Source organism: Haemaphysalis longicornis, unplaced genomic scaffold, assembly GCF_048455015.1.
Source record: "Haemaphysalis longicornis isolate Haplotype H1 unplaced genomic scaffold, Haemaphysalis longicornis Haplotype H1 scaffold_5, whole genome shotgun sequence".
Lineage (NCBI taxonomy): Eukaryota > Metazoa > Arthropoda > Arachnida > Ixodida > Ixodidae > Haemaphysalis > Haemaphysalis longicornis.
Genome location: NW_027526385.1, coordinates 94,936,554 through 94,962,591, shown reverse-complemented (window position 1 = coordinate 94,962,591; position 26,038 = coordinate 94,936,554).

The following is a 26,038-nucleotide window of genomic DNA, read 5'->3' as shown; positions in this document are numbered from 1 at the left end:
CCTCTGCTCCTCATTACCGTGAATTGTGAGCGTATCCCCATTTTTTATTGCCTACGTATCCAAAATTCAATGCCACCTTCATCGGATCATCGTATTTTTTTTCTTTGCTTTAAAATTTTCTTCCATTTTATTGCTTTCATTCTTTTTCTGTGCGCTGTCCATTGCGTTCATGGATCATTTCTATCCCGTCCCCTCATGTGGGGCCCCTCCCTTGCGGAGGGCTCAATGAAATTGACTCAAGAAATTAAAGATGATTACACAGACAGACAGACAGACAAATACAAAAATGTCGTCGATCCCTCTTTCATACGAATGGGTAAAACACGAAACGGACATGTGCCTTCTCAGGATAAGTTGAACGTTTATTCTCCATTGATATCAGCTTGCACATCGATATGAACTTGATAAGTCTGATGGTATGGCATTGTCAGACCTATCAACATTAGACAATGAATTGCACGCGCCAGAGCTCTGCGTATTCTCGGAAACCAAACGCGCTCGCAAGCCCTGCGAACGGAACCGAACGGGTTGCCAGCGAATCATTTGGTGAACTGTTTGTGCGCTGCAGTGAAAGAGCATGATTTGCAGAGCTGTCTTGTGGGTGTTCTTGGCGAGCGTCAACCTGCGGCCGCGTAACATTCGCAACTGTGCGACCACTGCGTCCTTGCCTTGCGGGGTGCAGGGCAGATGGTTGCGTTGCGACGAGCTCGGCTAGCGCCAATTGTCGGCGGTCATTAGCATCGTGATGCGCAACTCGCTTTACCTCGCTTAAACGGAAGCAACATTGAATTAAAGGAGAATATAAGAAAGATATATGGCGTGTTCATACGGCTGTCAGCGCTTCAGCTCGTAGAGGAGTCGGTAAAGCGCCTGGTACAGCTTAACAACGGCACTCCCGGTAACTGCAGCACATTACAAAGTACATTTTGAAGCCTTACTGATGGTTTATTTCGAGCTCACATTCAAAGAAAAGTCGTCGGCATTGACAGGATTAGTAGAAAAAGTGCTGCAAAGAAACCGCGCATTTTCCTCACCCAGAATTATGGATATTTTGTTACCCTTCTGTGTTAAAACTCTGGGTCCTCCAACTGCGGCCCGTTTCTGGGAGAGCGGAGCGACACGACTGAATAGGATCATGTTTTATTGGTAGAAGCAGAATGAAATAATGCCGCTTAGCGTCGTCGGCAACAAGGGGTTCGGAAAAAGAGTGGTAAGATTCAGAGCATATTGAAGTGTCTTTTCATGCGATACGACGTATCTTTGTATCAGTCCTTCAAATAACTCATCTGCTTTCCACAGAGATCTCCGAATATCATGTCACCGACTATACTGGTAAGTACATATACATCTTGTGGGCTTCAACTCGACGTAATTGGAGCCAGCATCCCAAACTGATATTAATGCTCAAATTTTAACTCCTAATTTGCAGCGGATCCTGTTACCTAAGGCGTAATTGCCTGTACTCCTGGTGTCCGAGAAATTTGATTGTATACCCATATTTTTTGTTGCCGACGTATTACGGATTTAACGCCATTCTTCATCTTTTGATCCATATTTCTTTTCTGTGCTTTAAATTTCTTCTTCCATTCTATTGTTTCCATTCGTTTTCTTTACCCTGTCCTTTGCATTGACGGATCATTTGTATCCGGTCCCCTCGTGTAGGGCCCCTCGCTTACGGAAGCCTCGATGAATTTGACTCAATAAATCGAAGATGACTACACAAACAGAAAGACAGACAAATTAATAATTGGCTGATAACTTTTTCATATGAATCCATAAAACCAGAAAGTTAGATGTGCCTTCAGTTCTAGTTCAACGTATTTTCCGCATTGATATGAGCTTGCACATGAATATGAACTTGTTAATAAGTCTGACCATATGGCACCGTCAGACTTATGAACATTAGGAACTGGATTGCACGCGCCAGAACACTGCGTAAACCCGCATGAAACCACGGGTGCTCCCAAACCCTGCAAACGGAACCAACAGGGTTGCCAGCGAATCGTTTGGCGTAGTGTCACTAGATACGGTTACAGAGTATCGGCACTTTTTTGTCCTTTTGTTTCGTGCTGCCACATTGATCATTGGTCAGTTTGCATCACGTGACACTTGTTTACACTGCGACGTTTCATTGGCGCCGACATTTTGTTGCTTATAGGTTTTCTGTCGGTCAACTCTGGTAGTCTCCACTCGTCCTGCCTGCTCTGCGGCTGCGCGCGACTGGCGTCGTTCCGTATGCGAGTCAAAGATAAAGCACTTCGCAGCATTTCAGCTGCAGAAGTGTATCCGAAGATGCCGCATTGCTGCGTCTTCGGCAGTGTTGTTTACAAATGACCTCGTCCAAGTTAGCGGTGAGGCCCCAAAAGCGGCAATCTCGCAACACCAATAAACAAACAAATGGCCACTATGGCCCACTTTCGTGCCTCAGTGACGGTACCCTGTACCTTATCTAGGGATACTAGTTTGGTGAACTCACGGTCCGCTGCAGCGAAAGGAGCATGATTTGCCGGCCGGTCTTGTGGGTGTGCTTGGGAGCGACAACCTGCTGGCGCGTCGCTTTCCAAACTGCTCGACGACTGCGTCCCGTCCCGGAGCACGGGGTGGCCTCTGTAGCATCCACCTTGGTCCCGCGTAATTTGCAACAACAGCGCCATATACTCCACTAGTGGTACGTGGCGTCTGAAAAACGTTGCACTTATCGTCATGGCAACGAGTTGCGAGGGGAGAAAGGAGGTTGGTGACGTCGCGGACGCTGCTGACATCAGTTTTCCCGTGGCAGCCAAGGGCGGGCGGCAGCGCCCCAGGCCCCTGAAACCGACGCTCGCCCAACTTTCGCGACTGCCGCCGATCGCTACTTCATGGGCCGCTCGGCAATGGCACCAGGCGCAAAAAATGGACGAGCGGCGGCGATGACTCGAAATGGCCGCTGCCCGTCGTTTGTTACGTGTGCAGTAACGTGTTTAATAATTGAACAAAGAAAAAGATGTAGGTAATAGTATGTTTTCTGGTGTCTAATTGTTGTCTTTGTGGCGATATTAATTGGAGTGTTACACAAACATTCTTTTCTCTTTGCGTTTATTCAAAATTCATATGAGGACGTCTTTGATTCGAAGTCATGAAAACACATGTACTACACTCATATATTGCATATACATTTTTGTACACAGTATTGAACAAAGAAAAAAGTATGATGCAAATTTAGGCATACCATATTGTACAATAAGAACAAAACGTGCTACATACACATTTACAATAACACGGTTAGGCGGGCTAGTTTGTATTCTGAATTTATGGCTGTCTCTTTTGCGCAACTTTAGACGAAGACAGACACAGGTCTTCGTGTCCCTTTTCGTATCTGTCTCCGTCTAAAGTTGCGCTAAAGTTACAACCATGAATACACCTACATAATACTTGATTACGAAAGAACTTCGAAAGTTCTAGTCCCTACAAAGATTTTTTTTCGAGCACCCCTCGGTGGGAGAAGAAAAGATCTTGAAAGTTACACTCAATGTACACTTTTTTCTTGGGCTCACCTCGAGACAGGAATCTTTTTTAGACATTAGAAAAATCGTTTCAGTTCAGAGACACAATAATTTGGAACCTATATGTTAAATGAAGGCACGCACACTTATGCTTCAAGCCCTGCCTTTCAGGCGAGTTAACGCAAACTCCGAAAGAAAGCGTTGACCCACCCATTAACATGCATACACTTCCGAGAAATCATGTTCACACCAAAAAAATGCAGCCATAAAAAACTGTTGCGACACAATGACCGCACTGTAGACACTCATTTCTGGATTATATGTAAGTACAAAAACAATACGAAACCATGTGCACTTCGTAGAACACACATCGAACGCATCCCTCTTTTCTTCTAATGACGGGTGAATTAGCAGTCTGCTTTCCGGGGGTGGGAGCGAAGGCGGGGTGGGGAGAAGACTCCCAGAAAAAATCATTCCTGTATTGTAGGCCGCAGATATCGCCAAGGTTGTTACAAGCTACCATCTAGGTCGTGTCTGGGCAGCGCCTCTTCTCTTATCTTGTCCAATACGGCATGACTATTCTAACTTCAGTACTATGGAACAGCAAACCGACTCGCGATAAGATGACAAGACGCGGGTGTGCAGTTTAGATTGAACAGCAAAGCCGGAAATGATACTTGGTTTTATTTATTTATTTTTTTATGAGCGAAACGCTTGGAATGGTGGCTGCAGACAACGCATGTATTTCGGTATGGCCTTCCGCTGCTTCATGTGAAAATCGACTTGCAATGAACACCGTGGTGTTACGTCAGATTTTTCGTAGCACTGAAGCAGCGCTTGGCAGTAGTTCCACCGCAAATATACGTTTTGGAGCAAGACGGCGGAGGAAAAAATGCTTAGGGCACAGCACCTCCACGCCACCAATCGCTGTAGTAGTAGGTACGCCGCGAAAGGCAAGAAGCGCGTACAGTTGAGTTTGCCTTCTTTGTGAGCAGCTGTGTCGTGATGACATTGGATGGATTGAGAAGAGTCCCCGGAGGAAGCGTCCAATGAAGTCGCAAACCATACTCGACTTGGGGCCAAACCTAGACTCATACCGGCTGCACGAAACAACAAAAAATTCATTGATAAGTATAATGAATCGAAATACCAACCAGTTACAAAGGCAATCAAAAAACGGCAATGCCACCACAAATTGATCTTGTGCGCAAGAGTGTGCGTGCCAAAGACGCGTTTACGTCTACTAAAACTATGCGTACCTGCACAGCTGGGATATATTTGCACATTAGTTTCCACTCCAAGACGAGTGACAAGTCTCATTAACTTCGCGTTACATGCGCGAAATATTTGAAAAACAGAAGAGTACAATGGGTCGGCTTTTAAGGAATTCACTATAACTTGAACAAGGCTAATTTGCTTTCCTGTCGCCTTTGGAGAAGGCGAGAAACTTGGCCGAACTGTACCGCCCTGTGTTGCTGCACCACAGAGCTGTGCAGGAGTGGTAACACTCCTTCCTACGCTGCCCTATATTTAGAATATATTGGAATGTGTTTTATAATGCAGCGAAACTTTCAGCCCGTGGAGGCGTTGAGGCAACCCAAGCAACCCTTCGAACGCTGGCTCGCTCACGCACGTACCGAACTGGCCTGCCGTGCGCGCCGAGAGTAAGAAAAAAATATTGCCGCCGGTGAGCTGTTGCGCATGCGTGAGGGGGTGTGGAAGCGTTGACGGTGTGGAAAGAAATACACGCTGAGGGAAAGGGAAGGGCCAAGCCGCAGCACCGTGCCGCTAGGATCGCCACAATTTCGGAGACCAAAACTAGCCAAAGTCGCCGACCAGTGCCTGTGGAGTGTGCGTAGACGGTTGCGTTGCGACTAGCTCATCTGACGCCAACTGTCGGCTCTAATTACCCTTATGATGCGCTACTCTACTTTACCTCGGTTAGACGGCAGCACCGTCAAAATAGAGGAGGTTTTAGGGGAGATATGTGGTGCGTTCATACGGCTGTCCGCGCTACAGCTCGTAGCGGTGCCAGTAAAGCGCCTGGCACCTCCCGTTGCGGCAACCGAGAACCCGGATAGAATCCTGACGCAGCCAAGTTTTTTTCGTGAACTTTTATTCGTGATGGATATAACTTCAGTCAGTTTGTGGTGGATCCTGCCATAAAACACTTTCCTTGTAAAATAAATAGTTACAAAATAAATAAATATTTGCACTGCAAACACGGAATGCGGTAAACGACCCCGGGTGCTTTATCTATTGTCGGCCGGTCTTTGGGGCGGGGGAATAGGCGGCCTATAGTTGTCAAAGGCTTGTGGGCGATACGCACTCCCACCCCTCTGAAAATGCGGGCCAAGGCCTCGCTCATTCCTGGGATATACGACACCCGCACGCGTTTCAGGGGACCGACGGTTGATGTCCTTGGAGAGTTTGTCACCCTCTTCTGCTCTTTTCGGCGGGTTACGGAGTGAATGAATTTTTTCAGGTAGCCGTTTCTCTTGAGGTCCGCAAATACACGGTTTACTCCTTTCTTACGTTCAGATTCAGACGATCAAATTGCATCATCTCTGTTAATTAAAGAGGACACAACAGAGGCTTTGTGGTTAGCCGGGTGGGCCAAAATAAAATGAAGGTAGCGGGCGGTGTGTGTCGGCTTCCTGTGAACGGAGAACACCAGGCCCCTGCCTCTTCTTGTCACTTGGACGTCAAGAAAGGGAATGGAACCGTCTCGTTCACATTCAACCATGAACTAGATGGCTGGGTGAACGGAATTTCGGCGTTTTTCCAGGCTGTCAACTGCGGAGGTCTTCACTAGGTAGAAGCAGTCGTCTACATACCGAAGAAAACGTTTTTTTTGCGTCCGGAAGGAGCTCAAAGCCTTGCCTTCCAATGTGTTTCATTGTCAAGTTAGCCATTGTTACAGAGATTGCGGCCTACATTGCGGTTCCAGTTTCTTGTTTGAAAATTTGCCCAATGTGCGAAAAATATGTGCTGGCCAAGCAGGACTCCAGTAGGCGGCATATCTCGCCAAGAGTGAGCGGCATCCTTTCTTTAGGGTTGCGTCATTCTCGAGGGCAGGTAGGGCCGCAGATACAGCCAACGGTACAGGAACACTATTGAACAATGACACGACGTCGAATGACACCAGGCTCTCGTCTTCGTCAAAGCACACCTGTCACGCAAGTTGCAATGAAGTGGCTGCAGTTGCGTATATGAGGCGCCGTCTTTCCGGCGAGGGGGGCGAGGATGCGGTGTAGGAAATTTTAAAGGGCTCGGCACGGGGATGACGTGAAGTCAACGATCGGGCGAATGGAGAGCCAGATTTGTGGATCTTTGGTAATCAGTAGAAACTAGGTGGGGAGCAGTTTCCGCAGATCAAGCGAAGGTATCGAATTTTTGTTCCAGGAGGTTCTCAAAAATCACCGCGAGTAACTTGTTCAGCGGCGTCTGCGTTTGGTATGTAGGATCCCTCTTTAACTTTGTATACGCGTTTTCATCCAAGAGAGCCTAAACCTTCCGGTCGTAGTCCTTGCGGTCTAAAACCACGGTCGAGTTGCAGATGAAAACCGAGCACATCTTACCTGCCGACAAGGGCAACTCGGCAGTGGTGTTAGACCACCAGGACTACGACCGGAAGGTTTCGGCTCTCTTGGATGGAAATACGTATACGAAGTTAAAGAGAGATCCTACAAACCAAACGCCGACGCAGCAGAACAAGTTACTCGCGGCGATTCCTAAGAACTACCCGGAACAAAATATTCTATACCTTCGCTTGATCTGCCGAAATGGCTCCGCACCTAGTTTGTACAGATTACACAAGAGCCACAAACCTGGCGTCCCCCTTCGCCCGATCGTTGACTTCACATCATCCCCGTGCCCAGCCCTTTTATATTTCCTGCACCGCATCCTCGCCCCCAATGCCGGGAAGACAGCGACTCATGTACACAACTCCAGCAACTTCGTGCAACTTGCGTCACAGGTGTGCATTGACAAAGACGAGAGCCTGGTCTCGTTCGACGTCGTGTCATTGTTCACTAGTGTTCCTGTACCGTTGGCTGTATACGAGGCTCGAACTGCCCTCGAGAATGACGCAACCCTGAAAGAAAGGACGCCGCTCACTGCTAAAGAAGATATGCCGCCTATTGGAGTTCTGTTTGGCCAGCACAAATTTTTCGCACAATGGGAAAATTTTCAAATAGAAACTGGAACCACAATGCGGGTCGCCATCTCTGTAACAATGGGTAACTTGACAATGGAACACCTGGAAGGGAAGGCTTTGAGCTCCTTCCGGCCGCAACCTAAACTTTTTCTTCGGTATGTGAGACGACTGCTTCTGCATAGTGAAGACCTCCACAGTTGACAGCTTGAAAAAACACCTAAATTCCGTTTACCCCGCCATCCAGTTCATGGTTGAATGTGAACGAGAGGGCTCCATTCCCTTTCATGATGCCCAAGTGACAAGACGAGGCAGGGGCCTGATGTTCTCGGTTCACAAGAAGCCGACGCACACCGACGCTACCTTCATTTTTATTCGGCCCACCCCGGTAATCACAAAGCCTCGGTTGTGTCCTCGTTAATTAACAGAACTGATGCAATTTGCTCGTCTGAATCCGAACGTAATAAAGCAGTAAGCCGTATATTTGCGGACCTCAAGAAAAACGGCTACCCGAAAAGTTCATTCACACCGTAACCCGCCGCAAAAAGCAGAAGAGGGTGACCGCATAATCCAGGGAAGAGCGAGGCCTTGGCCGGCATTTTCAGAGGGGTAGGAGTGCGTATCGCCCACAAGCCTTCGACAACTATAGGCAGGCTTATCCCCCGCTCCAAAGACCGAACGACAATAGAGAAAGCACCCGAGGTTGTTTACCGCATTCCGTGTGGGGAGTGCGACGCCTCGTACTTCGGTGAAACCAAAAACCTTCCGGAGGGGATAAGGCAACACAGAAACGTCGTCCGGAAACAGAATAGAGTACGCAGCGCAGTAGCTGAACACTGTGAAGTGGCCGACCACAAAATTGTCTTCTCCGGAATGGCCATCCTCGAAAGGGAAGCGAACTGGAGGAAGCGGCTTTTCCTCGAATCGTGGCATATTCAACGCACACCTGGCAATGTTAATCGCTCGCTTGGTACTGTCCCGTCGGTGTACACACACGGATTACGTGCCGCGACGATAGCCTTTGTGTGAGGCGAGCAAAAGGGAAACTATAAGACGCAGCTGCAGAGTGGCCCCAGTCACCCGCGAAGAAGAAGCCGAGGTGGCTTCGAAACGTCGGGTTTTTTTCTATGTATTCGCTGGTGCATCATTAAATCTCAGTTCAATTACCCTTTCTTTATCTTCTTGAGCAAAGGGCATCTTTTTGTGCATTTTTATTACTGGAGATTGAACGTCTCATGACTGAGCGCTTTGTCAGCGACCTCAAATGCGAAGCTGCTTCATGTTGGCGCCGGCAAGGCCACCGCATTGGTTATCAGATGATACAATTGATTGATTGCTGGGTGTAACGTGCCGACGCAACGCAGGTGCAGAGGTGTGCCGCAGTGGAGGGCTCCGGTATAATTTGGACCACCTGGGGATCTTCAGCTTGCGCCTTAATCGTGTACACACGTGCATTTTCGCTTTTCGTCTCCACCAGAAAACTGGCCGCCGCGGCCGGGAATCGAACCCCCGGCCTTGTTCTCAGCAGCATAACGCCTTAGGCAGTCTAGGCAGTCACAATCAGAGGAAATGCAGAACAAATGTGTATAGGCATGCCTCCTCCTATTAACTCCCCTGATTTCGCTGTATCCTGCTCCAGCTTCACATGGACGTTCGCCGCTGGCTGCTGTGACACTTTTCAAAACTTCTTAATAAGCTAGTGGGAATATCTGCTGCGGATGGCTGCCGCCCGTGAAAAAGTATCCCCTGAGGCCGTAGCTCCAAAGGCTATAACGCTAAAAAAGTGAGACATCACCTTTTCAAAAAATCTACGTATGCACCGAGAACCGATCAACCGTGATGAAAGAAGTTTGGCATCAATTTCTAGCTTTCCCTTCCGAATCCAGGAAAAGCTTAAACTTAATTTTGAGCAGTTCACCACACGACAGGAGGCATACGACGCCTAAATTCCACACCAATTAAATTCCTAGGGCACTGGCCTTCACTCTGCGTGACACTCATGGTATCCTGGAATAAAACCGGCAAGACAGAGCCCCGAAAGAACAGCCACATAGAGTAAAAAATTAGCGCAACTTGCATTAGTGGTGAAACGCTAGACAAACGGCACAGCTGGCGGCGCCTGTCCATTCGTCTGAGACAAAGCTGTTGCAACTAACATTTGTTTTCGAACTTGCCGCTAAAAGTTTTCAATGACTGGTAGGCCCCGATCCTTTCGTCTGCGGCCTTTCACATCTCTCCCAAAGCGGAACAGTTAGCACGCGCAAGAACCCGCGACCAAGTCCAAAGCCGACGCTCGCGCTACGAACCCGAAAGAATTACTGCGCTCCAGGAACGCTACGGTAGCCCAATCGGCAAGACGCCGGTTTCATACAGCGGGCGACCCTGTTTCGATACTGACCACGGGAAGCGCTTTTTTCCCAAATACGTACCCCTCGGGGCTTTGGGGTGGCCCAATGGTTATGTTGCCAGTTTCATGGCCTAAAGGCTGCGGGCTCGATTCCTGGGACCTCCCTACCCCCATTTGTTTCTAGAGGCGTCGAGGTGTTTTTGGTGCGACTGACGTGCAAAGCTCGGCCTAAACAGCTCTGCTGTTAAGTATTTCGCTCGGTGCTTTGACTTTTTCACAGTACGTCCACCGGTACCCACCCACATTCGGGCAGTTTGTACCATTCTTCCTAAGGCGGGAATAATAATATAGCCCAACAACGTAGGAGACGACTGTGGGTGATTGCAAAACTTTTTGTATCCTCTTTGAAGGCGACCAAGAAGTTCACACGAAAAATAATAATGTACAAAGAGTCGCAGAACCCCTCGTACTTTCTTCCCTGATTTCAGGGGTGGAAGCTGAACACATGAAGGCGCTTCAAAGAATCACTACCCCTCGGTTGAACTGCCAACGAAGGGTGACTGCGAAGGTTTCGTAAATTAACTCCAGCGCCACACGAATCAACCCAGATGCCAGTGGTGTCACATTAAACCACCTCACTACATGCATTTAGCATTTCCTAAATATTGAAGTGGCTTTCCCCAGCCTTCACCATCGTCATCGTTCTGCATATTTATCACGTAAATGAACCTCTCTTTAGATGTGAACTTCTTCGACCGGGCTTGAATAGCTCAACGGGGTAGACGTCGGCTTCTTACCGCGAGGGACCTACGTTCGATTCTAATTACCGCCACCGTTTTAATTGTTCTTCACATCGCTCACTAGTGTCATCATCATCACAGAAAGTCGGCGTTCCTGCAGTGCTTTTTGGGAGGAATACGGACCACATCAGGGAGAGGATGACAGCTTCGCTGTAAAAAATAAGTAAGCAGTTTTCAGGAGTAGTAATTTGATGCGAGCCCAGTACTATATCTGCTCTAACAGGGAGCGCTATTCAGTGAGAAGAATTCGACGTTAAACGACAGAAAGTGGCCTTTTACAATCCCTCTTAACAGCGGCACTTCAGGTACCTGCCGCATTATACAAAGGTGGTTTTTAAGCCTTACTCATCTCAAATTCTCAATGTTGCCTGATGGCTCCTTTCAGGCTCATTCAGAAAAAAGTAATCAGCATCGACAGTATTATAGAAAAACTGTTTTATAGTAACCCCGCATTTTTCTCATCCAGAATGGGCGAAATTTTGTTACCCTTCAGTGTTAGAACTCTGTTCCTGCAACTGCAGCGCGTTGCCCGGAGAGCGGAGCGGCCCGACCTAATAGGAGGATGTTGTTATGTGAGAAGCAGAATTCAATATTGGGTTTTAGCGTCGTCGGCTACAAGGAGTTAGGGAAAGGAGTGGTAACATTCATTGCCTATTGAAGCGCCTTTTGACGTGATACGACGTATATTTGTAGCCCCTATGAGTCCTTCAAATAACTCACCTTCTGTTCGTAGGGACATCCGGCTTTTATGTCTCTGAGTCTCCTGGTAAGTACGTATACACCTTATGTGCTTGAACTTTAGGTAATTGGAGCAAATACCCAGAACTGATATTGATTGTCAAATTGAAACTCCCAATTGGCAATTGGCCCTATTACCTATGGCGTATTTACCTCTGCTCCTCATTTCCGTGAATTGTGAGCGTATCCCCATTTTTGTATTGCCAACATATGATGACTTCAATGCCATCCTTCATGTGTTCATCCGTGCTTCTTTTGTGTGCGTTCAATTTCTTCTTCCATTTTATTGCTTTCAATCTTTTTGTACACTGTCCTTTGCGTTGACGAATTATTTGTATCCCGTACCCTCATGTCGGGCCCCTCACTTGCGGAAGACTCGATGAAATTGACTCAAGAAATGAAAGAGGACTACACAAACAGAACACAGACAGACAGACAGACATACAAATAAAAATGTAGTTCGTCCCTCTTTCATCAGAATTGGTAAATCACGAAAGTGAGATGTGCCTTCACAGGATCAGTTATATGTTTATTCTATATTGATGTGTACTTGCACACCGTTATGAACTTGTTAATAAGACTGACAGTACGGCATCGTCAGACTTATCAACATTAAACACCGCATTGCACACACCAGAGCACTACCTAAACCCGAATGAAACCACACGCGCTCGCAAACCGTGCCGACGGATCCGAACTGGGTCCAGCGAAGCGTTTGGCGAACTCCCGGTCCGCTACAGCGAAATAGCATTGTAGGCAGAGCTTTCTTGTGCGTGTGCTTGGCGAGCGCGAACATGATGGCGCGTCGCTTTCGCAACTGTGCGACAACTGTGTCCCTTCCCCGTCGTGTGTACGCACGCGATTGCGTTGCGACGAGCTCAGCTGGCGCAACAAGTCGGCGCTCATTAGCATCGTGATGCGCTACTCCACTGTACCTCGCTTAGACGGCAGCACCATCAAAATTAAGGAGGTAATAGGAAAGATGTATGGCGCTTTCATACGGCTGTCTACTCTTCATTTCGTAGCGGAGTCGGTGAACTGCTTAGTACCTCTGCTTGCGGTGAGAGATACCCCGCTGGAATCCTGGTGCAGCCGTGTTCTTTTGGCGATGTCATTTGGGTGATGGATATGACGTCAGTCAGGTATTGGTGGATCCCGGCGTAAAACTCCTTCGTGCTAAAATAAATTATTACGAAAATAAACAAATAATTGAACACATTATTATATAAAAATAAACGAACGAATTTTAGAAGCACTGCAGTATCAATGTTCGATGAAATGTCTAAGTTGGACTTCACACTTCGAGCCACATTTAGGCGGCTGCTCTGTGGAACGCACGTGCATTGCTGGAAAGACAAACAGAAGGTCCCTCTGCCAAATCTTCCTCTGATATGTGATGCGCTTTCGAGTTTTCTTCAACCACACGCCCGAGGGGTTTTGGCAGCATTAATTAACACTACAGCAACTCATGCCGCATTACCGACAATGCCAATAAATTCAACCGGGTTTTTTTCCACCAAACGGAGTCAAGCGCCTCTTCAGCATTCCGCTGGTCTTCTAGTGCTTCTGAAACATTTCGCATTTCGTGCGGCTGAATCCTATCAGTCGGAACCGCAGTGCTTAAGCATAGTTTGTAAAAGTACAAGCACGAACAAAACGGCAACGACTGCTCATAAATGCTATCGCTATGAAAAAAAATTATTGCTAGAATTCGCAATTGATGCATGACACGAACTGAACAACTTACATTTTGTGTAAAACTGTTTTGTACAAACCTAGTTTAACTATTCTGACATTTCGCTTGAATGTGTAAATACTAACCTTGCTTTCGTTACGTCCTTTCAGGATCCAGGGAAGACGAGTAAGCATAACCTTCGTAAGCGCTGTAACAAATTAGTTTTGGGTTTAACTCCAAAAGTGAGCTGGCATACGAAGCCTGGGTAAATGCCATATAAACAATATCAATATTAATACACCCACCGAAAGAAATAATATATGACAAATTCATCCTACGCACGTCCCTAAATGGTCTTTGCTTCTGAAGCCTTGTGCAATATCCTTAAGCACTAACGTTTAACATGCAAATTTATTTCAAAGATATATCAACACTTTGGGGACGTTATGAGGCCGCGAAAAACGGAACCTTGCCATTCGACATGTCATTAGTTATTTTAAGATATTAAAACTGGTTCCCCGATTCCTAATAATTTTTAGGTATTCTGCAAAAGTATCACTCAACAAAATATTACAAAACGCAACCTTTACAAGCTATGCTGTTTATTATTTTGTTAAGGGACCTAATATCTCTTTTCCACAAACACTCTACCACTGCACGAGCAATTTTACAGGCGAAGCTAATAGTATTGCCATGGGCGAAGGACGCAAAATATGCTGCAAAAACTTCACTCTGCAATATGCACAAATGGCGTTGATGTATTGACAGCTCTGGCTCACGCCTGTACTGTTAACAATTCTGTGCTCACTTCGTTTCTAAACACTTTATCACGTGAGCATACAGCACTCTGTGAGCTCTAGTGTACTTTATAGGCCTCTAAATCAGTCTCCTTGGTTCCTGTCCATTTCAAAATAGGGCATCACCTTGCTCATGGAGAAGCGGCTGGCGCCACGTGTAATAATGTGTGATTTTATCAGTTCATTGCTCGCACCTCAACAGTGCCGGATTAGGAAACTCTGGGGCCCAGGGCTACTGCGTTCTTGGAGCCCTAGTGATGATGAATTATATTATGATTACCATGATGATGATGAGGATTCCGCTTATTTTATTATGCGAACATTTTTTCAAGCTTAAGGTATGCTCACTGATCAGTGACAGGATATGCATAATTGTACCCTTTCCGGAAACCTATTTATTGGATTGATGTCTAGTATTATATAACCGAATTTATCAGGAGCAAACGTTAGTATGGTTTGAGTGCTCGTTCATCACAGATGCACAATTAATCGAAGCGCCATGTCGGCCTGCACAGGCCATGGCACAGAAGAGTATTTTCTTGCAAGAAGAGTATTAAGCCTGTAAGGTTTTAGTTTTATTGTAAAGTTCTGTTTCTGCATATACAGAACGGCTCAAAGTCCGCGCAGGCAGCGTCACTCACGGACATCTGCCAAACAGGCAGCCGCCACCTCTTATGGGCCAAAATCCTATAGGTTACCCGCGCAGATAAGGAACCACGCGGCAGTTAGAACCCGCGCCTCCTTTGGAGGGGGTTGCGGAAGGCTCAGATGTGTCTCGCACCGCAACCTTCCTAACGCAGCACGATTAGCACAAAAACGATAAGCAGAAAACGTACCTCTTTGGACTGGGGAGTGGTCCATTCATGCGTGGGTTTGCGCATGGCCGCCGAACTATCACCGGCAATGAACACCTGTTGCACTGCTGCGATGGTGTGGCTGGTCTGCAAGCCGTTACACATTAACAGCTCCCCTTTGGGTTGGACAGCGACAGGTGAACACGATACATGGCATCAGACAACAGTTTAATAGGGATAGACTGTCTCGGCTCAACCCCGCCTTGCTGCTCCTGTCGGTGCCGCGCAACAGTTCCAGCAGTGAGTAGTTCGTTATCGATCGGTCGTTGTTCAGTCCTAACTGGCAGTTGAAACAAGCTGAATATCCTCGTCTATATTCAGGGTCTACGACGAAGGAGAGTATGGGTGGACCTCTCATTTTCGAGTCTTCAACACGTCTGCCGCGTCCACTGTTTTCCCGCGCTATTTCGGGGGTTCCTCTCCTCCTGCCGCCGTTCCTAAGCGGGACAAGATCAGCGGGCCGGGCGCCCTTTGGTCCGCGCCGTGTGCCGGCTCACTCAAAAGCGAAAATCACCCGCGGGGACAAACAGCTTACCGTCCTCGTGTCACGGCGGACGTCTGTTATCAAGACGACATCAAAGGGGCCGCACGAGGGATGCGTTTTTATGCGGACACAGCTTTCGTTTTTCGGAAAGAAAACAGACGTTGTTGTTGCTTTGTTTGGTGTCCACGCCTGAGCTCTTCACACCCCCAATGCCTGCTGATAACACAGCTCAAGGGAGCCGCTAAGGTCTGGCTGTCGCGGCGGCCCCTGCGTCTAAACGGAGTAGCGCCTAGAGAATGACGCTACCCATGGAGTCGCGCAAACATCTAGCTTCTGCAGCACTTGTTGCTCAGCCAGCCTGCAGATGCTACACCACAGAGCCACGCGCTGAAGCCAAACGACCCAGCGCTAGGCCTACACAACCTTTGAACATTGAAGTAACCATATATATGCTGATCATTCAACGAGAAATATTGAGTCGTTATCAAACGCGGTTATGCGATTAAACTAATCCACTAGCTTTATTGAACGGGTCGTCATCGTAATGAACTTCCTTGCCAAGAGCTATACCTTGAAATTTCTAGCAGAAACTATGTATGAGCCCATAAATTGTCAATATTTAAATATAACGTCCCTAAGGCTTAAACAATTTACAATGTTCTTCAGATATTATTTCATTATTCGCATGCCTAACCCTTTTTATACCAAAACGTGCGCGCGCCAAAACGTACCCGTACATATATGTCTGTGTATCGAAAAGACTACCGAAATGACCTGTGCCGAAAAAGACCGGAGCCGAGCTCGGGGCCTTTTTATGTGGCTTCTTAGGCATGGTGAAGCTGTGTACCCGCGACTTTGGTCTAAGACTTCTTCTCATAACCTCAGGAAAACAAAGAAGAGGAGTAGGAGTAACTGAATAAATTGAAATGGAATCGAAGGTTCTCAACCCTAACATGCCCCCCCCTCTTCCCCACCAGTCACGTGTGCAGGTGATGTTAAAGTTCCTACGTTCAACTTTCAATGCGGGCACGGCGCACACTCAAGATATTTTTTTTTCATATGATGGAGCCTCCCGGACCCCTTACAGATGGAAGCCCGGGGCTACAGCCCCCGTAGCCCCTCCCCTCTTTATCCTGCCCTGGACCTCAAACCAGTCGTCGTGAAAAGATCTCGCTTTCTCTTACAGAAGTACTTCGATACCAAACAAAGCAGAAACCATTTGATTAAACCAACCATAAGCAGGCAAATAAAAGCAAGACAACACAAATCTTCACAATGAGCAATTTTGTTTTACGGATGGAGCACACAAGAAGCGCCCGTGGACACTTTCTGAATGGAACAGCATGGCCAACTTGGCCCAGGTGCTGAGCGGAGGTCTTGCTGCGCTCCATAATGCAGCTGAAACCTAAAACGATAACGGCATTTCGCGCACCCCGAACACACAATAGACCCCCCCCCCCCTTTCCTCAGCCCTCACAATTTTTTGAGGAGCAGTCAGCTTCAAAAGATTACTAACTTCCTAGCTTAGGTTGATTTTAACGAACGATTGTTTTTCTTTCGCTTCGTAAACGGAAACATTTTGGCCTCTCTGTATGAATTTCTGTCTGTCTGTCCCTTGAATCAGCTTCCTTGCCAAAACATACCAGAATTCTTGAAGGAGACGTCCATATGTATATATAGGCAAAGGATTTCCAAACTCCTAAATCTAATGGAAAAGTCCATACATGTCAACTACGTTAAGCCGAAAAAATATTTGATATATTTGATTAAAACATAAGGCGATAATTAGTATTTGCAGTGTCATTTTTTGTAAAAACAAATTTTTGCTTGATTTTTGTAATGGCCCATAAAATACCCCTTGAAACGTTTTTTCAACCTAAAACACAAACCTGCCTCGCGCGCGGTACTAGCACACCTATCGGTATTTTTGCCAGTCCTACAGTGGCGAAAGATTCCTGTGGATGGCGCGCCAGCAGTGAAATGCGGTCTAAATAATTTGACTCAAGCAAAGCTACTTCAGTATAGTGTATTGAAACAGGGGTCGGAAACCGTGTGAATCAGAAAGCTGAGCCGCAAACATAAATTTTTCCAAACATTGAAAATAATCTACAAAACAGGAATGAAAATCACACCCAAGTTTTTATTGCCGTGAACCATGCACGGGCTTGTTTATTTATTGTTTGTTTTTAACGCCCAGCCGCGCCCGTCTCTGTTATCTGGGTCCCATGAGAAGCGCGTGTTCTATTTTGTATTTTTATGCCGCATGGGGCTATCTCATTCAGATAAGGAGACTGTTTCGCCCTAGCGTCACTGGCGTAGAATAGTCTTCCTTGATCTACAATGTTCGGGATGTGAATCGACGGTTCGGGAACCACGCTTGCCGAAAGATAAAAAACCTGCAGAGCAGATGCCGCGGCATTCCGAATCGCTGACGCTCGCTAATGTGCGTCACTTTGTTGACTGCTGCTTCGCCGCTTTTGTACTTTTTCAGTTGTTAGGGGAGCACAAGTTTGGTCCAATAAACTTGTTTTCTTTGGAAGACGAGTGTGTCATCTTTGACTTTGTGACATCTGGTAGAGGTGCTGGGCACAGGAACCCTAAACCATCGTCAAGCCAACAAAAAAGCCCAACTCGTGTCAGACGCCGACAGCAAGGCCTTCAGCCAGAGTTTGGACTGCTTCCTGTTAAAATGAAGAAAGAAGACGTCGTGACCACCAACAAGATCAACGCAGCTATAGGCACAATGAACAGTGCTACCAATCCTGCCCTCGTCCTTCAGCAACCCAGGGAGCCCCCAACATTCCATGGGTCACCTTCTGAGGATCATGAAGACTGGTTGGATCAAGTCGAACGCGTGAAGCTGTTTAACCGATGGGACGAAGCGGAGACACTAAGGCAAGTGTTGTTGTACTTTGAAGGTTCAGCACGGATCTTGTTCGAAAACCATGAGACCTCCCTTGAGTCTTGCAACGATTTCAGAAAGCAATTTTTAGCGACGTTAACCACGGTTGTGCGAAAAGAGCTGGCCGAAGTATTGCTGCAAACGCGGACACAACACCCTAATGAAAGCATTGTTGTGTTCGTCGAGGAGATGAACAGGCTTTTCAGGCTTGCTGACCCTTGTATGGCAGAAGAAAAGAAGTTACGCTTGCTGATTCGCGGTGTGAAGGAGGAACTGTTTGCTGGATTTGCCCGCAACACGCCCAAAACCGTCGCCGAATTCACGTCCGAAGCTAGGACAATTGAAAAGGCCCTCGAAATGCGTACTAAGCAGTATGACCGCAACTTTGTTTGCGCAACCAATGCGACATACATTCACAGCATGCGGATTTCGGCAGACAGCTTACGCGAGACTCTCCGCGCAGTAGTGAGGGAGGAGCTGCGGAAACTTCTCCCAACCCCGGTGCAACCCCAAGTCGCTTCCCTTACTGACGTCATTAGGGAAGAAGCTCAGCAAGCCCTGGGAACATGAACGACGCCAGAAGCACCCCGCGAGCCGCAAGCCATGTCCTACGCGACTGCTGCCCGTCGACCTCGCCCACATGCACCCTATTGTCACGAGACTCCATACCGTCGTCCCCCCTGTCTCCGGCCCGACCTGTAATGCAAACCCCCGCCCTGAGTAAGGCCGACATGTGGCGAACGCCAGATAATCGTCCCCTGTGCTACCACAGCGGGAGGCCGATCACATCTACCGTCGCTGCCCCTACAAGAGGCTCGGTTTGCGAGGGTTCTCCGTCGAGGCACCCAACCCCCGACCGGGCCAACGCCCATCGGAGATCGAAGTATACATGTCAAACACAAGCCGTGGACCAGCCCGTTTCAACCGATCACCGTCTGCCTACCCATACCAGTCGCCCACCCGCCGTAGCAATGCTGATTTCGCACGTGGAAGGTCCCCCAGCCCACGCGGAGGAAACTGAAAGCAGCAACTTCTGGAGATAAAGTTACACTAAAGCGGAAAAATGAAAATCCTCCGACGACGCAACAACTCGCGGAAGACGATGATTCCCGACATGCCCTCAGCCCGACGACCCGCTGTAACCCGGACGTGACGCCTGAACATGACAGCCACATGGCGCGACACATACCCGACATGACCGAACCTGCCGTTGAGACGACGACAACGACGACGCACAGTGCCCGACCATCAACACGCCGAAGCCGAGATGCGACGCCCCGACGCACCCGGAACTAAAGGAAGGCAGCGTCCGACGTCCAGTTGTCCGTCGATGGCTTTGACGTAGTCGCGCTCATCGAAATAGGAGCCGACTACTCGGTGATGAGCGGGTCATTCGCGTCTAGCTGAAGAAAGCTACGATAAGGTGGGACGGTCCGCATATACGAAGAGCAGGAGGCCATCTCGTAACCCCAAGTGGAACGTGCACATAACGCGTCACCATGAACGGCACCACGTACCCTGCTGCGTTCACCATTTTGCTAACTGATCCCGCGACGTAATTCTCCGAATGGACTTTTTGACGGACAATGGTGCAATAATTGATCTGCAGACTAAATCCATAACTTTTACTTGCGATCACTCCCCGACACCGCAACTGAACCCCGAACACCGTGCTGCTGTAAGGATCGCCGACGATCACGTCACCCTGCCACCTCGCGCAAAATGGATGATCGCCGTCTACAGTGAAGATGCTGCTCCTGACATCGACGAGCGTGTGTTTCATTTTTTTATTTTTATGCCGCACGGGCTATCTCATTCAGATAAGGTGACTGTCTCGCCCTAGCGTCACTAGCATAGAATAGTCTTCCTTGAACTACAATGTTCGGGATGTAAATAGATGGTTCGAGAACCTCGCGCGCCAAACGATAAAAAGCCTGCAGATCAGACGCCGCGGCATTCCGAAGCGCCGACGCTCGCTAACATGCGTCACTTTTTGACTGCTGCTTCGCCGCCTGTGTACTTTTTGAGTTCTTAGGGGAGCACAAGTTCGCTCCAATAAACATGTTTTCTTTGGAAGACGACTGTGTCATATTTGACCGAGTGACAATATTTAGCACAAATGTCACAAGCCTTCAACCGATTTCAAGGGAATACTGCCATGTCGACCTTTGCATAGGTAGGGACAAGGGGTGGTGAAGGAGTCTGAGCTAGGCTGCAAATTACTCCCCCGCAAGCGGCGGGTCGCCGACCCTTGTATTTGGGAAGACAGGCTGAAAGTGGGCGCCTATTTTTGCAAAGAGAACCAGAAATACGTTCTGTTTTTTCCTTTATTCCTTCATTCGCGTACGAGATTACCGACCTCACGGAATTTTAGCGGCCCGGCAACGTGGTGCAGCAGACAACGCGTTGCAGCTCCCGTCTCGTTCGGGCAGTGCGCATGTGCGGGCTGTCGGCGATTTTGACCACTTCTCGGGCCTGGCGCTTCGCGGTGTGCTGCAGTAACGGTGCGCTGCAGGCACCGGAAAGGGTTAAGGAGTGAAGTATGTGTCTCCTTTTGTTCCAGGGAAAACGTCTGCAGTCTACCTTATACCGTTCTCTTGGTGGTATTTGTATACTGGTCAGACAATTCGGTTTATCAATGTCAGGTTGCTAGAGCATAAAAGGTCTTTAGGAGGGGACACCTACTCGCACGTGGCTCAACACGTATCGAAGTGCAAATGCCAGCCTCCGTTCCAGGAAACGGTGATATCTGTGCGCAGGGACAAGTTGACACGCGAGAATATATTGAGGCTTAAAATATAACAAAAAAAGGGATGTGGTGCTTTAGGGTGCCGTCGATTCATTTACATGAGTGAGTTTGAATTTTTAAATCGTTCTGTAACGTAAATTAAACACGCGCCTTCTTCCACACAGTTTGTTTTATGCCTGCCATGATTGGGAAATAATTCGCTGGAATGTGATGTATGTATGATATGTGGTCACATGGGTTTATGTTGTAGTATTAAACTTTGTGTCTGTTCAATAAAAATCAATTGTGAGTTTGCGCGGGGGTTTGTTGTTTCTTTCGCTTGTGTCCGTGTTTAAAGCGCTACCTTCAAGATGTCCCAAAGGACCTTTTTTCTGGGTGTTGAGGTGGCCTTTGGAAAAAGCCAAGTGTTTAGCAGAGGCTGAGGGCCGTGGGTTAATGGGCGTTTTCATGAGAGGTTGTGGCCTTTACTACACCAGGCTGTCCAATCCTGCTCTGGTGAGGGAGTGCGTTACCGGCAATGGTTGCCGGGGTCAGGCCGCACCCCAAGCCCCATTCTGCCCATACGGGTTAGAAACTTGGAGGCTCGCTAAGAGGGTTCAGCTTAAATTGCGAACAACTCAGCGGCCAATGGAGCGGAAGATGATAGGTGTAACAATAAGGGACAAGAAGAGAGCGGTGTGGGTACGGGAACAAACGCGTATTAAAGACGTATTAGTAGAAATTAAGTAGAAGAAATGGAGGTTGACAGAGCATGTAAGGCGAACGCAAAATACCCATTGGTCATGACGGAAACAGAATGGATCCCTAGAGAAGGCAAGCGCTGCAGGGGGCAGCAGAACGTTAGATGGGCAGATGAGATAAAGAAGATTGCGGGGATAAATTGGTCGTAGTTAGCACAGGACCGAGGTAATAGGAGAATAATAGTAGAGGCCTTTGCCCTGCATTGGACATAGATAGGATGGTGATGATGATGAATTTATCTGCTAAACGAGCCTAATTTCACTCAGTATTTCCGGTAAAAGTTGGTGAACACACTTTTTGATAGTTAATTTTAACATTTCAATACTGGGATATATATTGTAGAAGGAATTCGTCTGAGCATATGTGATCAAAGTAAAAACTGGTTGATTTCTCTGTCATAGGAACCGGTAAAACATCAATGCAAACTGTGGAGCGAAATCAGCAGCTTAGCATGACTAGTTGGTCAGCAGCTTTCTTGTGCGTATGCTTGGCAAGCGACGTACTGCTGGCGGGTCGTTTCGGCAAAAGTGTAGTGGCGTCATTTTCGTGGCGGTACGATGTCATTGAGGTATTGGTGTATCCCGGCATAAAACACTTTCTGTTAAAAAGTGCTAAAATGAAAAAAAGAGCTGAAAATGGACGCGCGTTGATTACAAAAACTGCTTTTATTGCCAGGTAAGTAAGTGCTTACCCCAGTGGCGGCCATGAGACTGAAGGAAGTGCTCTCGTGTTGGCACACAAGATCCGGCGAGATATTGAGGCCACATGATCTAATACGAACGTTGTGCCGTTCTAAGCATTTCTATCATTTAGCTTCTGAGGTTGGGGCATTGTGCATGGAATCTAAAAAGTGCATAGAGTAGTTGGTCACGGGCTAGGAACCTATTCTAACCATCTGAGATGCTCTTTTACCAGAATTACGGATATTGGGGCGTTCTCGCTTTTTCCCCTAAAAAGGAAACTTCTTTATTTATTTGTATGTAGGTTCTAAAGTGACTTTGCTTTGATTCTAGTAGGTTTGCATAGAAAAAGCCTCCAGAATAAAAAGAAAACCTCTCAACTGCAATGCTACCGAAAGCACATATCTGCAAAAATCATGGCATTTGATTGTATCCTGACATCCTTGTTAGTTGAGAAGCCTCCATGCGACGCTCAGGCGTTGTTCTCCACCCGTGTCAGAGCGGCCATGAGCAAATCACGCACAATATTTTCGTACGTGTCAAATATTTTGAATTCTCTCGCCAATAATAAATATAGCCAACAAATAAATCGCAGGCTTGGCCCAGTTGTGGCTGGGAAGTGAAGGAGTATGACGGGAATACATCGATGACAAAGATATTTCTACGTAGCTCCCCAGTCTGTGAGATCATAAGTGTTAGGTAACGAAGCATAGTTTTTCCACAACATGGCGCATAAGATAGAATAAAAGAAAGTGACGCCACCCATCACAGTTACCTCACTCGTGTCCTCTGCACTTAGTCTACTTCAGACGAATCCTTGGAGACGGCGCCGGCGAACTTCACTTCACAGCGCTAATAAATCCGCAAACTTTGCTTACTAACTTTCCTGCGGAGCACAGTAATTTCAGCGCTTTACGGAAAGTAGCAAGTTTGCTTAGAATTTGCCTTGCGTGGGTCCCTCACGCTGTATGAATCTGGGAAGCGCACCCCTTCTAAACAGGCGTATTTCAGAAATTTCTTCAACTAAAGGCGTCAGAGACTGACCCGCCTGAAGCACATCTATTGTTAGGGCGACACCTCTTGGAGAACACGACAGTTAGTGAGGACTCGAGATCTCGCCGATGTGAACGCCGGTTTCCTGCCGTGTTACCAGTTTTAACCCTGTTTACACTGCTACGGCCAAAATCGGTTGTCTTTTCGTTGATCGAGACAGCTACAAATGCGGGCGGCTCCAGATTGATCTCAGTAGGCAGAGAAACAGTGAAGGGTGGGGGAGGGAAAGAAAGGCCGCCTAACCACGGATACATTTCTTCCACCGTCTTTTTTTTTGCTTTTGGGGGCGGGGGCTGATGCAGACCCAACACTGGAAGAAGGTGCACGTGGTACAGCTCCGGGTGCACCGCCTGAGGAAGAGAGTGTAATCGCAGTTGGGTCGCCCCTCTATACTCTGGAGGCGCTTGCCGCTCTCCATGAAGTATTCTCGTGTTCTTAGCCTGAAGGCTAAGGGGGAACCACCGCCTCTCTTGCTTGGGAAACAGAAAGCTGTAATCCTCCCGGGATCCCTGGTACACGACATTGATAAAAAACAGAGAAAAAATGTGGCGCGTTCTGAGCCGTTGTAGAGGATACATGGCACCCAAAACCTGCATCCGCTCATTTATTTCTCGCCAGAAAGCGGAACCCAAAGCAGAGGGAATAGTTTTGCAGAAGGAAACAGTAGCTCTCGCTTACGCGCGCCCTTAGAGAAAAATTTCAGGGTGGGAGGTGGGTCCCGGTCTGGCTGCGGGTCTGCCATGCACTAGTCTCCCATTCCTCAAGTCTGCTGACTAGGCACTACGGCTGAATCTTTCTTACTTGAGGATTCGCTTCAAGACTCGGACATATATGTCTTTAAAATAAAGTGTTTTTATATTTGTCTCCCGCATATATTCTTGGAGCACTAATGCGAATGGCTTCTTTCCCCACTCCGCAATGCCGAATAATCTGAACAAGGCAGATTGACTTCAAAAAAGAAATATGAAAGCATTGAATCAAATAAACCTTGAATTCCCTTCCTAAAAAAACTTGAGAGAAGCCAGAAGATTTTCTGATATAAACGCCGAGGAATGAGTGCGCCAAAACCCATGGAAAGTGCGCATTCAACGTTCCCTAAAAGTACCGCCTCCCAAATGTTTTTAATATAGCGGGGACGATAACCGACCGCCATGTTAGCGACTTATCACAGTGTTCAGCAGCGAAATATCCGAGAGTACGCGCACGCGATTAGGTCAATCTTCAGTAGGAGGGTCGTCTGCTACCCTGTTGCTTTGACAGGGGTGCATCCCCTGCCACTGCACCTGAATGACCTTGTGCGATACGCTGCTTAGCTACCTTTGGAGGAAGCCAAATGGCCTTGCAAGATAAGAAAAACAGGGGTTGCGTTGCCCTGAGAAGAACAGCGGAGCCGACGACACTCCGACATCAGTGTTCTATGGGCGTGCGCGTACCTTCGCCTATTTTTCCGGTGAACACCGTGTTAAGGCGCTGGCATAGAGAACGGTCGTCGCTACCGCTATGTTAATAAACATTCGGGATGCTTTACATCCCATTGATTGTCGAACCTTCACACACGTATTTTGTAATAAAAAAAAACCCATCCGAAGGTTTTTGCATAATAAGTTAACGCATCTACGAACGGCCTAAACGTACACCCACGCGTTGTTGTGCAATAAATGCAGTATACCTTTTTGCTCCTGCTTCATGTTCGATGCGAATATTTTATTATCTCCTACGGTTCCATTTTCAAGGTTTTGAAGTAACCATTTTGACACCATTTTGACGCCGGCGCCATGGGCCGAGGGATATCAGATTCAAGTTCAACATACCGCTATATAAAAAAATACTTTAAGCTTTTTACAGGATGCTATTTTTCCCAATTAAAAAGCTTTCGCTTTAAAACGCACTCCAAAACCCGCGCAGGGTACCGCACAGATACGTTTCAGGCAAAAATGAAGAACAACTTTGGCCCTCAGTATTCCTGTAAGCTCGAGCGGGAAAAAGGAGGGGCTTGGATATAGTCCACCAGCTGAGCGAGCGTTCCACAAGAGAGTAAGCGAGGGGGCGCTTTTCGGAATACCTATTTTTGGACGGCCGGGTGTTTTTTTTAAATCCGCGCACATGCCCTTTGTTGGCATCATAATAGTCTGACACATTCCCTAAAATATATTTTGCGTAGCCCAATCTCCGGCAACGCTCCGACCGGGATTGGGGTTGCATCCCATAGATAACGCTTGGTTGCAAAGCCATAATGCGACACTTGTCCACTGCTTTAGCACTGCCCATTCGCTTTTCTATATATCCAAAAATCTCTGTGCCAATGAAGTGTACCGTTGAATTGCAGACGACAGGACGGGAACCGAGTCATCGTCCTGGCCGTTCTCGTGTGTATCAGCTTGTTCGTTGCCGCTGCTGTCTCCTTCTGCCTCCTTTTGATAGGTGAGGACACGGTGTACATCTGCTCATCTTGCCATGCCGGTTAACCGCAGCACTCGGAACATTCAGTGGCGTAAACTGAGAGAATGAAAAATACGACAATGTTTCTTGGGCTACTCAAACGCGAAATTGTGCCTGTCTGTCTGTCTTTTTGTCTGTCTG